Consider the following 18,484-nt stretch of genomic DNA (forward strand, 5'->3'; position numbering starts at 1 on the left):
GGAACTTTAATGACCTTGCACTCAATTTGTGAACTGGGTCCCCTTGCCTTTTGCAATAATTGGCTGCATTGTCATCCAGTAGGTACCCTGCCAAATCACAGACTTATAATATAGAGCATTCACTTTCATGTTATAAACCCCAAACTAGGTTCATATTGAAAAAGCGTTTGACCTTCATCCACAGAATTTCCATCTTGCTGCGTAGGTGACCATTGAAGTTAGTTGAGTAAATGTAGAAGAAGTGCTTTGAATTACTTTCTTGATGCCATGTGAACAGCAATGCACTTTACCTCAGCAGGCCAAACATTTAGCTGAATGACACTTGGTTAAGTAGTCTTCATGCTGACAATGAAGTTTTGTCCACTTGGCTAGTTTCTGCATCTTGCTCTGGCTTTCTTGAATGGCCGCTTCTGCTTCATGAATTCTACAGTGTACAGCAACGCTGAAAAGTATGCAGCACACAGTGCACTCTTGCACACCTTGGAGGGGCTATACATTAAGGTCAACCTGCATTGATGCCAATGCATGATGATCCAGGCAGCTTCATGGGCCTTATCCTACTGTTCTCCATCTATATGCTACTAGTCAGGTTCGTCAGTCAAAGCTGAAGACCTCTGCCTTTGCCCCCCAACAAAATTGTCCACATTGAGGCTGCTACTTACAGAGCTCTTAATTACTAGTATCATATGGTCAGGGAGCAATTTTACATTGATGAAATGAAGCTCTTTCGTGTAGACTTTTAAATGGTGCCTAGGGACCTGAATGACCGTTTGGGTGCCATCACTGGCTCCTTGGACTTTGGGCAATAGAGCACCAAACACTGTTTGATACACCTCTACTAGATTGGCTGATGCTGCATGTCCCCTGGGCAACTCTGGAAGTCATTGGAGGCATAAAAATCAAAATTGACAGCTTTGCTGCCACTGGCTTTGCCAACCTTATGCTGGAGGTTGGTTGTATGTCTACTTGAAGCAAATGAAACAGCTCTGAAACAGTGCCTTTGCTGAACCTGAACCTGTACAGCCAGGTAGCTTTGTGCTCACAGATACAGAGGATAACATTGGTAGATACGGACATTCCATCTCTCTTGTGATCTGATATCCCTGGTGGCCTTTCTTTATTTCTCTTCATCTCTCTTGATTAAATCAAGTGACAGGGGAGCACTGAAAACCAGCCCAACGGTTTAGAATTGTCAGCAGCACCAAGAGTTTAGCTCTGTTGATGTTAAGTCTAAATTCCTGAGGTGTGAGAACCCGGCTGCCCATTTCAGTTTAGCATGCTGTGTGCTGATGCAGTGGAACAGCAGCATTGCAGGCTCACCCCTGAAATGTATTGATCATCAACTGGACACATAACAATTTACCAAATCCCTGCTGCTAACGGCGCAATAACCTCGGCAAAAGTTCTGGTGCTTACGTTATTATGCACTATTAAACCACTTCCTGTTAGAATCAACTTTTCATCAATTGAGCAAATATTGTATTTAAAATTACATGCAGGAAAGATGCCTTTAATTCTCATTTAATCTTACCTTCCTGCTCTCAGGTTAATTTCCTTTAATCTCTTCCTTGGGTGATAGCCCCCAGGGATGTAAATTTAGCTTCATTGTGGTACTCTTGCTTCTAAATCAAATGTTTGTGAGCTCTAGCTTTATTTTAGCATAACTTGATGGCTGACACCTCAGTACAGTACAGAAGGAATGCTAATTTGTCAAAGATGCTGTCTCTCGGATAAGGCATTAAACTGAGGCCCTGTCTGCTTGTCCACGTGAAATTATTCCTTGGCCCTTTGTTGAAGAAGGCCAGGGAATTGTCTTTATGACTTGGCTAACATTCATCCCTCATCCAACACCAGCAAACTAGGTTAACTGATCTGGTGATAGACTGTCCATCAATACTCATTACAAGCCCGCCGATTCCCACAGCTACCTCGACTACAGCTCTTCACACCCTACTTCCTGTAATGACTCCATCCTATTTTCCCAATTCCTCGGCCTCTGTTGCATCTGTTCCTATGATGCTACCTTCCAAAAAGGCACTTCTGACACGTCTTCCTTTTTCCTGAGCTGAGGTTTCCCCCTGACTGTGGTTGACAGGGCTCTCAACCACATCTGATGCATCCCCACACCTCTGCCCTCACCCTTTCCTCTCCCTCCCAGAACCATAATAGTGTACCCCCTTGTCCTCACTTTTCACCCCACCAGTCTCCACATTCAAACGATCATCCTCTGCCATTTCTGCCAACTCCAGCATGATGCCACCACCAAACACTTCTTCCCCTCATCTACCCTGTCAGCATTCCATAGGGACCATTCCCTCTGTGATGCTCTGGGTCTATTCCTTCTTCACCCCCAACACCTCATTCCCATCCCACTGCACCTTCCTGTACAATTGCAGAAGGTGTAACAACTACCCCTTTACCTCCTTCCTCCTCACCACCCAAAGCCCCAAACACTCCTTTAAGCAATGATTTACTTGCACCTCATTCAATTTAGTGTATTGTATTCATTACTCACAGTGCAGTCTCCTCTACACTGGGGAGACTAAACACAGACAGGGTGACAGCTTTGCAGAACACCTTCGCTCAGTCTGCAAGCATGACCCCAACCTTCCTGTCACTTACCATTCCAACTCACCATCTCACTCTCATGCCCACATGTCCATCCTTGGCCTGCTGCAATGTTCCAGTGAAGCGCAATGCAAACTGGAGGAACAGCACCTCACCTTCTGATTTGGCACTTTATAGCCTTCCGGACTTAACATTGAGGTCAACAACTTCACAGCATGAACTCTCTCCTCCATTTTGATCTGTTTTTAATTTTTTTCCCCCAATGCCCTCCCCCACATAGGGCCATCTGCAACTTGTTCTTATGTTTTACTTTCACAGATCGCTGACCCTAGTTCTGCTATTAACAACCTGCTACTTATCTTTATGCCACTATTAGCACCTTCTTTTGTCTTTAACACCACCATTAATACTCCTTTTGCCTGGTGTCCATGGCATCTTTGTCAAATCTCTCCTGAGCTCCCGCCTAACACTGGCTTTCTACTTTGCTCCACCTGCTCCACCCCCTCCCCCCACTTCAACTGTATAAAATCCATCACATTTTTACCTCTCTTCAGCTCTGAAGAAGAGCCACATGGACTCGAAACGTTAACTCTGTTTCTCTCTCCACAGATGCTGCCAGACCTGCTGAGTTTTTCCAGTGTTTTCTGTGTTTATTTCAGATTAACTGATTGTTCATTTCATTGCTGTTTGTGCTACATTATTGTCATTGGAACCTAGCTCTACGCAAACTGTCCACTGTTTGAAGCCTGCAGGAATAATTGTGACTACATTAAAATTTAATAAATTAACCTCGAAGCGCTTTTGGACATCCTGAGGACATGAACGATATATAAATCTAAAATCTCTTTTTCTGGGTTGCTTGGCTCCTGTAGTTAGTTGTATGTTTTCAGCAAGCTTTTAGCGCTTTGTTTGACTGACTTTTCTTTGTGGGTGAGTCTGGACACTGAGTGCTGGTAAGAAGCTGACTATGTATCACGTACAGCAGAGTCTTATCATTCCCTTTCCTGATGCCCACACATGTGGATTTTCCAGAAATGATCATTGAGGAGTGACCATGAATGGGAGGTTTGGCTGAGTTTTCCACTCCTTAGCACAGGAATGCTGTGACCAATTGCTGCGATCCGACTGTGATCAGGAAGTTTAGCACAGACATGGGATTGAACCCTGAGACCTTCTGGAACTTTCAGATTTTTAGTGAAGAGTTCAATCTCACATAATGACATTGTCTTACTAAGTAGTGATATAACTACGCACAGGGAGTTCCTGTTACATATAGCTGTTCTCCAAAGGAATACCAAAGAAAATTGTAGCTCAAATAAACTGATAGATGCATAGGGGTAATTTTATTTTCAAAATGTGACCTGAATAAACATCTGAGTTGAAAATTTATACATCTTACAGCTTACAACTTTGTGACAACAAACATGAATGTAATTTGTTTTTTTTTAAAGAGAGGAGCATTTCCTCGTCATACCTACATGAGCAACTGTAAAGTTGTGGTTTTCTGGTCTCACTGATTCAGCTGCTGATAAGGGTGACTCGAGCATTGATGCTTGCATCGAGAGAGAGTAAAAAAACCCCACACAGCACAGACCACGCAGGATCACTCATTACTACTATAACAGCTGTGACACAACAACATGCCACCAATATTAATCAGAGATGCGGAATGCTTTTGTCACCACAGAATACTCTGCTTGACATTTCTGAAGTTTGGAAGATATAACGCAGCTGCACTAACATTAAGCAACAATGTTTCTGAATGGTTTGCACTGAATGCAAACTGATACCCAATGCTGGGTGATGGTGCGTATCCGCTCTACAACCACACAGATGCCAAACTGTCCTGACTCCCTTTAGCAATTCATTATTTTTCTAGACTTCATTTTGTTTTTCGAATTGTTATTTCACTTGCGCCAGTAAGTGCCAGATGTTCTCAGCATATGATCAAAGTCCCCGATAATATCAGATTCAGACAGGGTAAAATTGTGATCTAAAGAGCGATCTTATCGGTCTGGTCCCATTATCACTCATTTCTCTCCTGCTACCATATCTTTCTCCACTCTGGTGCTCAGCAGCGCTAAAGGTTTTACTGCAGTACTGGGGAGTGGTCACCTGTAGCACAGGTAAACCGTGGTGCCACTCCTGCTATGTTAGAAATGTTGGAATTTTGAGACATGGGCTGGGCCTAACTGAGAGTTTCGTGGGGAATAAGAACCCTTTCTTACATGGAAATATTTAAAAAGCCCCCTAAAAATGCAATTGGTGGCATAAACCATGACTTTGTGATAACACGGTCAAAACCTAAAACATACTCTGCATCCACGTTGCTAAAAATGCTCTTTGGCAACTTATAATCAATGAACAGCATCGAGGATCCACAAATTTACATTTGGCCTTCACCACCTCAAAAATACTCAACGCATAATACATTAGTGCAAAATAAGAAGATTAACTAATGGCCTGGAATTAGCTGGAGTGGGGAATCTAGTTGTGTCTCTGTTTGATAGATTGTTCCTCACCCTTCAGCTTGAAAATAGTTTATGCTGCAAATTGCTGGATGTGCGACCTGATAACAACGTGGCAACGTCAAAGGAGCATTTACAGCCTTAGCGAATACAATATTCCTTTACAGTATTTCGAATACAATATTCCTTTGCAGTATTCCAAATACAATATTCCTTTGCAGTATTCCAAATACAATATTCCTTTGCAGTATTTCAAATACAATATTCCTTTGCAGTATTCCAAATACAATCCACCTCTATAAAAGAGGAATCATTCACATAAACAATCCAAAAGGTCATGTCCAAAAAAAGACTAAAACATTACAAGATTAACAGATGGGCGGAATCGTCCCAGATTTGCACTAAGTGTGGTAGTGGGCAGGTAAAACGATGTTCTACCCGCCGCCCACAATGGTGGGTTTTCACACCGTATTGTCCCAAATCTGCCGCATTACTTATGCATTCCCAGGAAACACGCTGTCTCCATGATGGGCAGCATCTCATTCACCCGCCAGGCCATCATCTCACTGCTTCATCACGCCAGGAGCCATATTTAAAGTCCATCCGCACACACACATCTCAGTGCTTTCAGCCCATGACTACTGCAGGGAAGGTGTCCCCAAGAGGCAAAAAGACAGCAGACCCCAGGTTTAATGGCACGACACTGGAATTCCATTTGGGCGCAGTGGAGGCCCGTTATACAGCGGCATCACCAAACCGGCATGGGAGGCAGCAGTGGTCAGCGCCAATGCCCTGCAAAAGAGGACAGTCACCCAGTGCCACTACAGGATGAATGGTCTCATCTGTTCTGCCAGGTTAAGTAATTCTTCTCATCACTCTCAACTCACACACTCACAAACCCATCACACATTCTCAGGAATCTCACACCTCAAGGGACAAACATCACTAACTCTCACACACACCCTCACATCTCCCTCAGGCTCATATCCTCTGGGGCTCACGTCCTCATCCCGTCCATGGCTCCGCTCACCACACAAACATTCCGCGCAGTACCATGTGTCCTGCTCACACTCTCTCCATCTGTTTTCATGCAGGAGAAGCTGCCTCACAACAGCAGGGAGAGGTCCCAGACCGGGGGTGGAGTGGCCCACATTAGACCCCTCACTCACTTTGAGGAGTGTGCCATCGCGCTGACTGGTGAGGATGTGGACTGTGCCTGTGGTGATGGTGAGGTCAGTGGCAAACACCCACCTGAGGATCCTGCACCACATCATCCCTCTCTCAACGCAATTGTAAGTATTTTCTTCTCCTGTTTTCAACTCTGTTGCCATGCACTCAATATCTCTACTTTGGTTCACAGGGAGCTGTGCCAAGTGACCAACATCCTCAGCCAGCCAGTCCCTCAGCTCCTGGGTTGTCCTCATCTCCAGCCAAGAGGACACCTCCTCCATTGAAGAGCTGGAAATAAGCAGCCTGGAAGACCCGTCACTGCGCTTACCCACACCCTCCACCAGCACAGAGACACATACCTCAGTGGGACCTCAATCTAGAGCAGGTTCAAGTTCACAATCTGGTGGTCACCACACGGACACATGTCCACAGCAGGAGGAGGCAGGTTCAGCCGAGCTCCCCGGCATTCGGAGGACTGCTGGGGAAGAGGCAGCTGTGATGTCCGAGTCAGATGATGAACCTCTGGATTTAGCTTTCTCTTCATCCTGGAGAGTCAGCAGAAGCCGGGGGAATATCACGCAGAGCTGTTGGAAGCCCTCAACAGAGTGGTGTACGAGTCAGTGGAGTGTGTCTGCCTGCTCTCTGATGCAATGATGCCCGTATATGTGCGCATGGAGGTCTCCATGGGGAGGACACCAGGGAGACCCTGGTCCAGCGGAGTACAGAGATGCGCACAGACCTACACTCCACCGCAGTAGCCATGTTTAAGTTCCTGCATCGGCAACACGATAGGGAAACGGGGAACCTGGTCATCCCTTCAGGTGCTCCTTCCCCTCAAGGAGTCAGCCTGGGGTCCTCAGGCACCAGAAGGGAGAAGGAGCGGCAGCTGGACACCCCTGGATCGTGCACTGAGGAATCTCAGAGGCTGTCCCCCAAGTCCCCTTTGCCTGTGACCCCCTCAACCTCATTCTCTGTCACTGCAAAGGCCAACGAGTGATTTTGGAGGAAAGAATGTGTGTATGTGTGTGTGTGTCAGGGCCTTTCGGAGCCTCACGCAAGCACTCTCCTATGCACGTGGATCCTTCACCTCTCACACTCATCTCAATGTCCTGAGCATTTTCAATGCTGCCTGCTGGGGTTCATTTTCAATTGTCCATCTGAGTTGACCTGCATCCTTTTTTTAAACTCATTCATGGGATGTGGGCTTCGCTGGCTAGGCCAGCATTTATTGCCTGTCCTTAACTGTCCTTGAGAAGGTGGTGGTGAGCAGCCTTCTTGAATCACTGCAGTCCATGAGATGTAGGTACACCCACACTGCTGTTAAGGAGGGAGTTCCAGGATTTTGACTCAGTGACAGTGAAGGAACGATGATATATTTCCAAGTCAGGATGATGAGTGACTTGGAGGGGAGATTCCAAGTGGTGGTGTTCCCATCTATCTGCTGCCCTTGTCCTTCTAGATGGTAATGGTCGTGGGTTTGGAAGGTGCTGTCGAAGGAGCCTTGGTGAATTCCTGCAATACATCTTGTAGATGGTACACACACTGCTGCTACTGTGCGTTGATGGTGGAGGGAGTGAATGTTTGTGGATGTGGTGCCAATCAAGCGGGCTGCTTTGTCCGGGATGGTGTCAAGCTTCTTGTGTGTTGTGGGAGCTGCACTCATCCAGGCAAGTGGAGAGTATTCCATCACACTCCTGACTTGTGTCTTGTAGATGGTGGACAGACTTTGGGGAGTCAGGAGGTGAGTTATTTGTCGCACGATTCCTAGCCCCTGACCTGCTCTTGTAACCACAGTATTAATATGGCTAGTCCAGTTCAGTTTCTGGTCAATGGTAACCCCAAGGATGTTGATAGTGGGGAATTTAGTGATGGCGATGTCATTGAACATGAAGGGGCGATGGTTAGATTCTCTCTTGTTGGAGATGGTCATTGCCCGGCACTTGTGTGGCACGAATGTTACTTGCCACTTGTCAGCCCAAGCCTGGATATTGTCCAGGTCTTGCTGCGTTTGGACATGGACTGCTTCAGTATCCAAGTCACCGCCCACCCAATGATCACACTCCCATGCAGCACCTGATCTTGCCCACCACGACTCTCCTTTCACTTTTGATTTGGACAGCATGGTCTGGATTTGCTCTATCGTCAGCCCACCCACCTTCTCCCCACCCCCGGTCCCCCATTTCCATTCCCCCAATCACAGTTAACCACCCCCTGGCATCACCTTCCACCTCCCCACCGTGACCTACCAGCAATATATGTTTCCTTCCTTCCCAAAAATCCCACCCCCATCCACATTCACCTTTCCAACCTCCTTTTGCCCACCCCCAGGGCACATGTCTACCTCTGGGTCCCCACTAACCACCCTTGCTGTCCCTTCCACCACTACCGTCGAACCCTCACCCTCCCACTCTACCGCCTCACTCTGCCCTCGGTCATTCTCACCCTTCCTCCATTTCATTCCCACCCTCGGTTCACTCCCCAGGAGGCAGACATGGACCTATCCAACCCCTCCCATACAGGTTCACCTGCATATCCCCCACTTTGCGCTCCTTTCCCACTTTGTACCCCTTCCCCCCTTCACACACCTCCTCGGAACCCATTCCCCACCGGAACCCCTTCCCCCACCCAGCCAGACCTCTCACCCCACCCCCCCGGACTCCTCCCCTTGCTTTGTCCCTCCCCCTTCCTCTACCCTTACCTCTTCCGCCAACCTTAGTCCCTCCCATGACTCCTTCCTCCAGCCTTACCTTTTCCTCCAGCCTCACTTCTTCCTTCAGCCTTACACCTACCCCCTTCCTGACTCCTTCCTCCACCCTTACTTCTACCTTCACCCTTACTCCCTGCCCTCTCCTCACCCCTTCTACTCCCTGGACATCCTCCCCTCTCCGCACCCATTCCCCTCTCCGCACTTCTTATCTTACACCTTCAACCCTCCCCTTACACCTACCATCCCAGTTGCTGTTTTCTCCCCCATTACCCCTTCCTCCCCCCGTTGTCCCTCTTCCCTCCCAACCTCACTCCCCAACACCTTCATTCCCTCCCTTCCCTACCTCACCCCCGCCGACACCTCTTCCTCGCCCAGCTGATCCGAGACCTTCCTCACCCACCCCCTTGACCATCACCCATTGTGCGTATCAATGGTGACATTCCAGCCTCCGTGCGCTGCTTCGCGGTGGAGCCATGTCCATGAGAGTCAACCCAGCATGCCATGGGCGATCCTTCAGCGGCCATTGGCATCGGGCTCCGGTATCTTCCACTCCTCGGATGTCTGCAATGTGAGCCAGGCCCTGGCGGGTAAGTCCCGAGTTCTGTATGTCACACTTGTGAAGACGTGTTCTACACGTGTTGTCCCGCCCACGTGGGCAGATGACCCAGCAGGAGGGGAGGATTCCGGTGGGCAGGTGATGTATTACAGTGAGGTTCCTGATGTCCAATGGTGGAGAATGCGGTCCGCCATCGGCAGGCTGAGTGGACGATCTGGTTTCATGTTGTCATGAAACCGATCGCGCCACATTGTTCACTCGTGTCACCGAGCACACTGGCTGGCACAGAAAATCCCGGCCAATAACTGAGCATAGAATTTATTTCTATGTAGTATCATTTTTAGTTTACAAATGCACAATTTGCAAAAGGCAGAGTGAGGACTCACTCTAATTTAATTTGTTTTTGAGTGCATTAAGGTAGGCGTAGGCTATGAGAACTGTTGGCTGATGTTGTCTCTTAGACATTTTGGTGACTTAAGGATAGTGAAAGAGGTAAAGATGTATCTTAAGATGTATCTAAGCTGAAATGTTGGTACAGTTGGTCCAATGGTTTAGCGTAAGGCACCATCTTGGTAAAGGAATTAAAGCTGGTGCAAAGGGCGGGTATCGGGAGGCTTGTTAAACAGCTGATTACCATTTAAAATACCTGCTAATGCTCATTAAATAGACTGTAGGGCATTCTGGTGACTAGCAGCAATGATCATGGAATGGTAAGTATATCTTTAAGTGGCGATGATCACTTTATCACTGGTGGCTAGCACTTCAGCTAACATCCTCACCTAACAATGGAGTAAACACAGCTCGGATATAAATTTCTAGTGTTATTTAAAGTGATAATCACAACTTAAAAGTATACTTACCATTCCATGATCATTGCTGCTAGAGCTGTGTGAAGGACCTTTGAAACACATTGGGGGACATTCTGAGAGACATTATCAACATTAGCAACATTTATTCTGGAAATTCTCTGAGGGCATTACCTAAAAAGGGTAAATGCTGTGCTATTGTGATGCCTTATAGGCATCACAATATGAAAGGGAGTGTTTGGACATGGGCACTTTACTAGGGCTTCCCCTTGGTCTGGATGAGGAATGGGAGGGGGACATAATGCCAGGTAGAGCAACAGGAAAGAGGGATAGGAGGGCAAGGAGACAGATCTCCCTGCAGCTTCTCCCTGCAGGTACAAGATATTCCTTCATCTCTGGCCCTTCTCTACCAGGACCGTCAGTGCCACAGCCAAGAATCTGTGTGCCCTCTCTCTCACTGCCTGAACCATCCTGCAATGTGCCACCATGTGCCAGTCAGAGCACTTCACATCTTCAGTGCAAGAGGGTGCAAGTTTCACTCCACATAAGTTTTGTTTGATGAGCACAACTTGCAGGTTTAGCCCCTCCAGGCAAGTTCAAATTATAATAATCAGCAATTAAAACCTAAAGTGACTGCTAAACCCAGACTCTCAAACAGGTGTTTCTAATTAGCACTGCACCCCTTTCTTACCTGTTTTCACCCTTTGAAGGACACACCTCAAGCTTTTGCGATACTATTTGCTTCCTGAAACATTGCAGGGTACCACCTTTCAAAAAGCTGTGAATCATCTCTGAATTTGCGGGGTTAGAAAGTTATTTAATTGTACCAGATGGTAAAGACGTGTGGGTGAATAGGGTTGCTGCAATGGTTTAACACAGTGCTTTCATCCCTGGGATGCGTATTTGAATTCAGCTCGGATTAATGGGTGAAAGTGTTCTCTCTTTGGCACGTATAGGGCTCCTATGAGTCAACTCAATCGCTAGTAGGCAAAAGTCCACTGTATGTAATCTGACACAAACTAGCTGTTAGTTATCACCTCACTCAGAGAGATCATAAGGCTGGTTGGTTTGGGAAATGAAACATTCACACTGATGCATTTGGAGGTGTTTTTGTGAAGTTGCGTTTAAGGTACATTGCCAATGCAGTGGAGCGAACTTTACGCTAAATCTGACCCCTGCTGTACTAAATGTGAAAATACTTCGCTTTGAAGTAGGAATTCCAAAAGTGCTTCATTCTTTACAACTGGTACCCCTTATTTTGATGAAGGGAATATCTCAATGTAATAGTGCTGGTATAAATGCCTTCGGACAATGGCCTTTAAGTTGCTCTGTCACTGTCACACTTGAGTCCTGGGGGGATTGGAGCCAGCCATTTAAACCATCACTCAATGTTCCTCTAGGAACAACACAGAAAGGTCATTTGACTTTCCAAGAGTTCTGCAGGAAGCAATCTGCAATCTCCAGGCCAGTTATTGATGGGGAGAATGGTGGCATCCCTTACAATGAGTTACTATCCTTAAGGTACAAATAGAATGCGCAGAATGCATCACTTTCAGAAGTATCTCTTGTTGAAGTTACAATGGCTGATTCTTGAAATAGCAGCAAAGCTTCAGCCTCACAGTTTTCAGAGCAGCTTCAACAGAATGAGTAGAAAATGTACACACGGTGCATGTTGGACATGACGGGACATGCTTCTCTCGTCAATGTTTTTAATGAAAAGGTGGGCATGAGTGAAAAAGGGTGCAATGTGGGTGGAAGTGAACTATTTATAGCTTGGTTTGTATTCCCCAAAATTGGTTTAAGGTACGCTCATATGAACAAGAAAATATATAATTTTTGCTCTTGTTAGACCCTTGTTAATAATGAACACGTGTAATATTCCTTTGTCATTAACAGATGGAAGAATTTCAAAACATCGCCTCAGTAATGAAAAATGTGAATGATATAGGGGCAATTTATTTTGACTATTTCCCTGGTCAGCAATGACCAGCACAAACCTGCATTTATATAGTGCCTTTAAAGCGACCCAAGGTGCTTCACATGAGCATTATAGTTTGACACCATCCACATACGGAGATGACAGAATTTTAGAATCACAGAATGATTACAGCGTGGGAGGAGGCCATTCATCCCATTGTGTATGTGCTAGCCCTCTGAAAGAGCAATTCATCTAATGGCACTCCCCTGTCTTTTCCCCACAGGAGAGGTGACAGGTAGCTTTAAGGAGCATCTTAAAGTAAGAAAGAGAGAGAGAGGTGGAGAAACTCAGAGAGGGAATTCCAAACCTTAGGGGCCTAGACAGCTGACCAGACAGTCGCCAATGATCGAGAAAAGAAAATTGGTGATGTGCGAGAGGCCTGAATTGGAGGAGCACAGAAGTCTCTGAGAGTTGCAGAGCTGAAGTAGGTGACAGAGATAGGGAGGGGAAAGGCCATGACGGTTTTTCAATACTAGAGTGAGAATTTTAAATTTGAGACATTGCCAGAACAGGAGCCAATGTAGGTCAGCGAGCTACCAGCCAGCGAGGGGTTGGGGGTGAGTGAAACATGTGAGCTAGGATGCGGGCAGCAGAGTTCTGGGTGAGCTCAAATGGAGGCTGCAAGTTGGTTGGCTGGCTCTGAGCACACAGAATGGATGAGTCCAAGAACAATTATTCTCACAAGGATTTCATGAGCGGCTGAGATAGTGGTTAGGCTATTTATTATTCATGCCTTTTCTTCACAGCGAAGAGTTTTTTTTAGAAAAAAGATTAGCTTTCTAGAGATTCTAAATTGCCTTGTAAATAGGAAGCACCTCAGGAGCAAACATAATGTGTTGTAAACCAAAATCACAAAACTGCTGCGAAACTTCTGTGGGGTTTGTGCCCTACAATTTCTTTGGAGAGCTTATTTTCTTTCTGGTTATTTTGGGAATAGAAACCGAGAAGCAACTATGGAATTATTCTTCGATGCTTCAAAAACAAGAGTGGCACTGGCAGAATTTTTAAAAACCACAAAACCTCAGGTCAGAATCGTCCCAGATTTGCACTAAGTGCAGTAGCGGGCGAGAAAAACGATGTTTTACCCGCTGGCCGCAGTGCTGGCTTTTCACACCGTATTGTCCCAATCCCACCTCATTAATCATCTGTTCCTGGGAAACACGCCATTTCCATGATGGGCGGGCTCTAATTTGCCCGCCACGCCATCACCTCGCCACTTCATCACGCCGGGTGCTATATTTAAAGTACAGCTGCGCTCAGTGCTCCTAGCCCAGGACTGCAGCAAAGAAGACATGGCCCCGAAAGGCAAGAAGACTGCAACCTCCCAGTTTAGTGATGCGTCCCTTGAGTGCCTTTTGGATATTGTAGAGGCACACCAGGATGTCCTCTACCCCCATTCTGGCCGCAGGAGGGGCAGCTACATTACCACTCCAGCTTGGTAGGCGATGGCAGTGGTGATCAGTGCCAATGCTGCACAGAAGAGGTTGGCCATCCAGTGCAGAAAGAGGATGAATGATCTCATCCGTGCAGCCAGGGTAAGGCAACCATCTCATCACTCTAAACTCTCATACTCAAGCCCATCACACACTCACTGGCATCTCACTCACTGCCAGCTCAAGGGACATCACCACTCACTCTCTCACACACACCCTCCCATCTCTATCTGGCCTCATCCTCTGGAGATTGCCTCCTCAGCCCTCACTATCTTGAGGCGACTTGCACAGATTAACTTGAGCCTCTACACACACCCTGAGATACCTCCATTCCCCAGTACAGCCCTCACCCTGCAGCCTCTTCCTTGCCTGAGGCCACTTCTCCCTCTTCCCCAAGCAAGTCCTAGCGCTGCAGCCATTGAGGAGCCACCCCCGTCTTATGGCTGGTCTGGTAAGTAGAGACCTGCCCGTGAACCTTCCTAAAAGTGATGTGGCCCTGTCTGTGAAGCCTGGCCCTGATGACTGCGAGTGCTGCCCGAAGCAAGGCAGGCAAACAAACCTCAAAGTCCTGAGTGAAGAGCAGCTCGCCAGATGCATGTCACTTACGTCCAGTTGTGCAACATATCGGGGTGTTTTCCTGCTGAGGTGGGTGGATAATCCAGCGTGGGGGAATGATTCTGGTGGGCTGGCCTTATAATAATATGCAGATGGATTACAGTGAGGTTCCTGACATCCAACGGCGGGATAGGCAGCCCGCCATTGATGGACAGAGCAGAGGATTGCAAACTGGCTTCATGACATTGTGAAACCGATTTTTGATCTTCTCGCCATATTGTTCGCTCACACCACCAAACATGCCCAACACCAGTGGGCAAGGAAAATTCCGCCCTAGCTGCAATTTTCCCACTTTTTTCTTTTTGCATGGAATGCACTGACAGAGTTTGTGCACCTACATGACATGAGTTCGGGAGGGAAAAAAACATTCTGGTCTTGGAGAGTTGGGTGCAGAGCTTTGATCTTCCAATTAGAATTGCCGGATTTATGCTGTCCACCATTCCTGCACCTGCTCCATTTTACACTATCATACAAGAACAGGCTGCCTATTTGAGGCAAAAATTACTTCAGGGTGCCATGTGCCACATTTTCTGTCATCTTCACCATTTTTATGCTATCTCAGCCTCTCGTCCATGTGAATCTGATACCCAAGGTTTCAAGGTGCTCTGGAGAAGGTGCGAGAATGTTTAAAGAGTCCAGATACTGCAATAATGTCACAGCAGGTTATCAATCACTTTTGACACTGCATTTTTTGAAGAAGTCGAGGAGCAACTTCTCTGAGCAATAGCACTTGCAATGGCTTCTTTCAATAGCACTTCTACTCCACCTGCAAACCTTTCTCCTCACTGCAAAACATGCTAGACATTCTTAATCCTCTCAAGTTTCTTTTCTTGACCAAAAATGTTTCTGATGGTGTCAATCTTTTTGAGTTTACTCTGCGGCAGTATCCTATTTCTCCCACTCCCCCTCTGCCTCAACCCTCATCCTTCATCACAAAATGGGCAGACATGAATCTGCGGTGTTTCTGATGTCTGGAGCATAGCCAAAAAATAATAATGAGGCAACCCTGGAAATTATGGTGGGATCAGTGTTTATTACTTCAGGTGGTACAAGTTCAGGCAGTTCAATGAAGGTGCAGGAGAATGTGCCAGGAGCAGCACCAGGTATGTCTATAAAGGAGATGTCAACCTGTGAAGCTACAACACAGGACTACTTGTGTGCCAAACAGTGGAAGCAACAAGTGATAGACAGAGCTAAGTGAACCCACAAACAACAGATTAGATCTTATCACAGTCCTGCCACATCTAATCATGAATTGTGGAGGACAATTGAACAACTTACTGGAGGAGAAGGCTCCACAAATATCCCCATCCTCAGTGATGGGGGAGCCCAGCATATCAGTGTAAAAGATAAGGCTGAAACATTTGCAATAATCTTCAGCCAGAAGTGCCAAGTGGATGATCCATCTCAGCCTCCTCCGGAGGTCCCCAGCATCACAGATGCCAATCTTCAGCCAATTCGATTCACTCCACGTGATATCAAGAAACAGCTGAAGGCACTGGATACTGCAAAGCTATTGGTCCTGACAACATTTCAGCAGTAGTACTGAAGACTTGTGTTCCAGAACTAGCTGCGCCCCCAGCTAAATTGTTCCAGTACAGATTCAACTCTGGCATCTACCCAGCAATGTGGAAAGAAGTTGCCCGGGTATGTCCTGTCCAAAAAAGCAGGAAAAATCCAACCCGGCCAATCACCGCCTCATCAGTGAACTCTCGATCATCAGCAAAGTGATTGAAGGGGTTGTCAACCGTGCTACCAAGCAGCATTTACTCAGCAACCTCAGTTTGGGTTCCACAACAATCACTCAGCTCCTGACCTCATTACAGACTTGGTCCAAACATGGACAAAAGAGCTGAACTCCCGAGGTGAAGTGAAAGTGACTGCCCTTGACATCAAGGTAGCATTTGACTGAATTTGGTATCAAGTCAATGGGAATCGGGGAAAACCCTCCGCTGGTTGGAGTCATACCTAGTTTAAAGAAAGATGGTCATGGTTGTTGGAGGTCAATAATCTCAATCCCAGGACATCACCACAAAGTTCCTCAGGGTAGTGTCCTAGGCACAATTACCTTCAGCTGCTTCATCAATGACCTCCCTTCATCATAAGGTCAGAAGTGGGGATGTTCGCTGATGATTGCACAATGTTCAGTACCATTCGCAACTCCTCAAATACAGAAGCAGTCGTTGTCCGTTTGCAGCAAGACCTGGACAACATTCAGGCTTGGACTGATAAGTGACAAGTAACATTCATAGCACAGAAGTGCCAGGCGATGGCCATTTCCAACAAGGAGGAATCCAACCATTTGCTGTAGACATTCAATGGCGTTGCCATTATTGAATTCCTCACTATCAACATCCTGGGGGGGTTACCATTGACCAGAAACCAAACTGGACCAGCCAAATGAATACTGCGGCTACAAGAGTAGGCCAGAGACTGGGAATTCAGTGGTGAGTAACTCACCTCTTGACTCCCGAAAGCCTGTCCACCATCTACAAGGCACAAGTCAGGAGTGTGATGGAATACTATTCACTTGCCTGGATGAGTGCAGCTCCAAGAAGCTCGACATCATTCAGGCCAAAGCTTGACTGGCACCCCATCCACCATCTTCAACATTCACTCCCTCCACCACCAGTGCATAGCAGCAGCAGTGTGTACTGTAGTATAAGGGTCTGGCAAATGTAGGGTTAGTGTGGAGCTGAGTACAGGACTGCCCACACAGTGATGTGAGAGAACACATGGCCCACACCTGGTAGTAAGCCATTGTTGGACAGTGCCGTGTGCATGTGCAAAGACACCTCCTAGCTTGAACCCGTTACTACAGATATGTACATACTTCTTATAGTTCAAAAATACATACAGTTAACCTACTTAAGACTAAGAAGACTTCATTAAGACCTACCAAGCAATAACCAACAGCCTACAACATGGCAGCAGCTAATGGAAAAACACAAACCCTCACAAAAATGCAGAGAAAAACAAAAATCTGCAAGTCTAAAGAAAAGTTTGAAAATGCATTCTGATCCAAAGAAAAGCTCCAGAAGCAGACACGCAGAGGAAAATCACCAGGGAAAAGCTCCATAGAAAGGCTTGGAAGGTGATCGCAGAGGATTAGCATTCCTTACCAAAGCAGAAGGGATCTCTTGGAAGCCTAGCTCCAAGTTTCAAAGTGCAGAGTCAGCTGGTGAGATAAAACTTTTAAATTCCAGAATAAAGGAGATCTTGAGAAACTTTTAAATAGTTCATTGGTCTGAAATTGCCGTTTAAAAACTCTGTTGGGAAATCCATATTCCCGAGCAGGCGTTTTAACACATGTCATCTGATCTCACTCTAAGAAGGAAAAAAAGGTAATTAATTAACTTGGAAGAATCACAACTAAAGAATCAGCTTTAAAGGGCAGCAAAGGCACAGCGTTTGCTGCTTTGGGGCCCTGAAGCTTGGCACTGAAATAGACAAGTCTGTAGCCAGTCAATCCAAGCAGCCATTGTTTAAAAATGTTTCCAAGCCTGAATGTGAGCGCTACTGCAGTGGGAGCCCACAAAGGGCAGTAGGCATGGATGAACCCTTTGTCTTCAAATGAAAGGCAGCGCCATCTTGAATTTCAGCAACTTCTTAAAGTTTAACTTACACTTTAAAATGTTTAATCATGCTTGAAAAATCCTATTTGCCAGATTAGCTTGGACTCACCCAAGGGCCAAACCTAACAGGAAATTTTTAAACTACCAGAGTGCATCAGGTCAAGCAGAAAGTCAGAAAAAGTCCAGATTGATACCTTTTTATACAACTTCAGTGAACTTGCTGATGAAGTAACCCTAATGCAATGCATTGCTGAGTCCTCAACCAGATTTGATGAAATATTAAAAGCCTTTGACAGATAGTTTAATCTTCAAGTTATAGACTGCACAGAGCTTAAAAAGAGGCACAGATAATCCCCAGTAAAGTGCTGAAAGGGAAAAGGACATACTCAAGTAAACCACATCAGGCCACCAGGGAGGTAGAGAACTTTCTGGAAGTCTCAAAAATATATCTTTTTGGAAATCCCAACACATTAGCTGACAGTGCAGAGGCAGCAGCTGGCTGTGAATGAAAGAGAGCTATCTAATGAAAATCAAAATAAATAAATCCTGCAAAAGGAAAATGAAATAAGTTTGGAAAATGTTCAAATTGGAGGATTTGGGGCAGAATT

The sequence above is a fragment of the Cetorhinus maximus genome, chromosome 13 (genome assembly GCF_964194155.1).
Source record: "Cetorhinus maximus chromosome 13, sCetMax3.hap1.1, whole genome shotgun sequence".
NCBI lineage: Eukaryota > Metazoa > Chordata > Chondrichthyes > Lamniformes > Cetorhinidae > Cetorhinus > Cetorhinus maximus.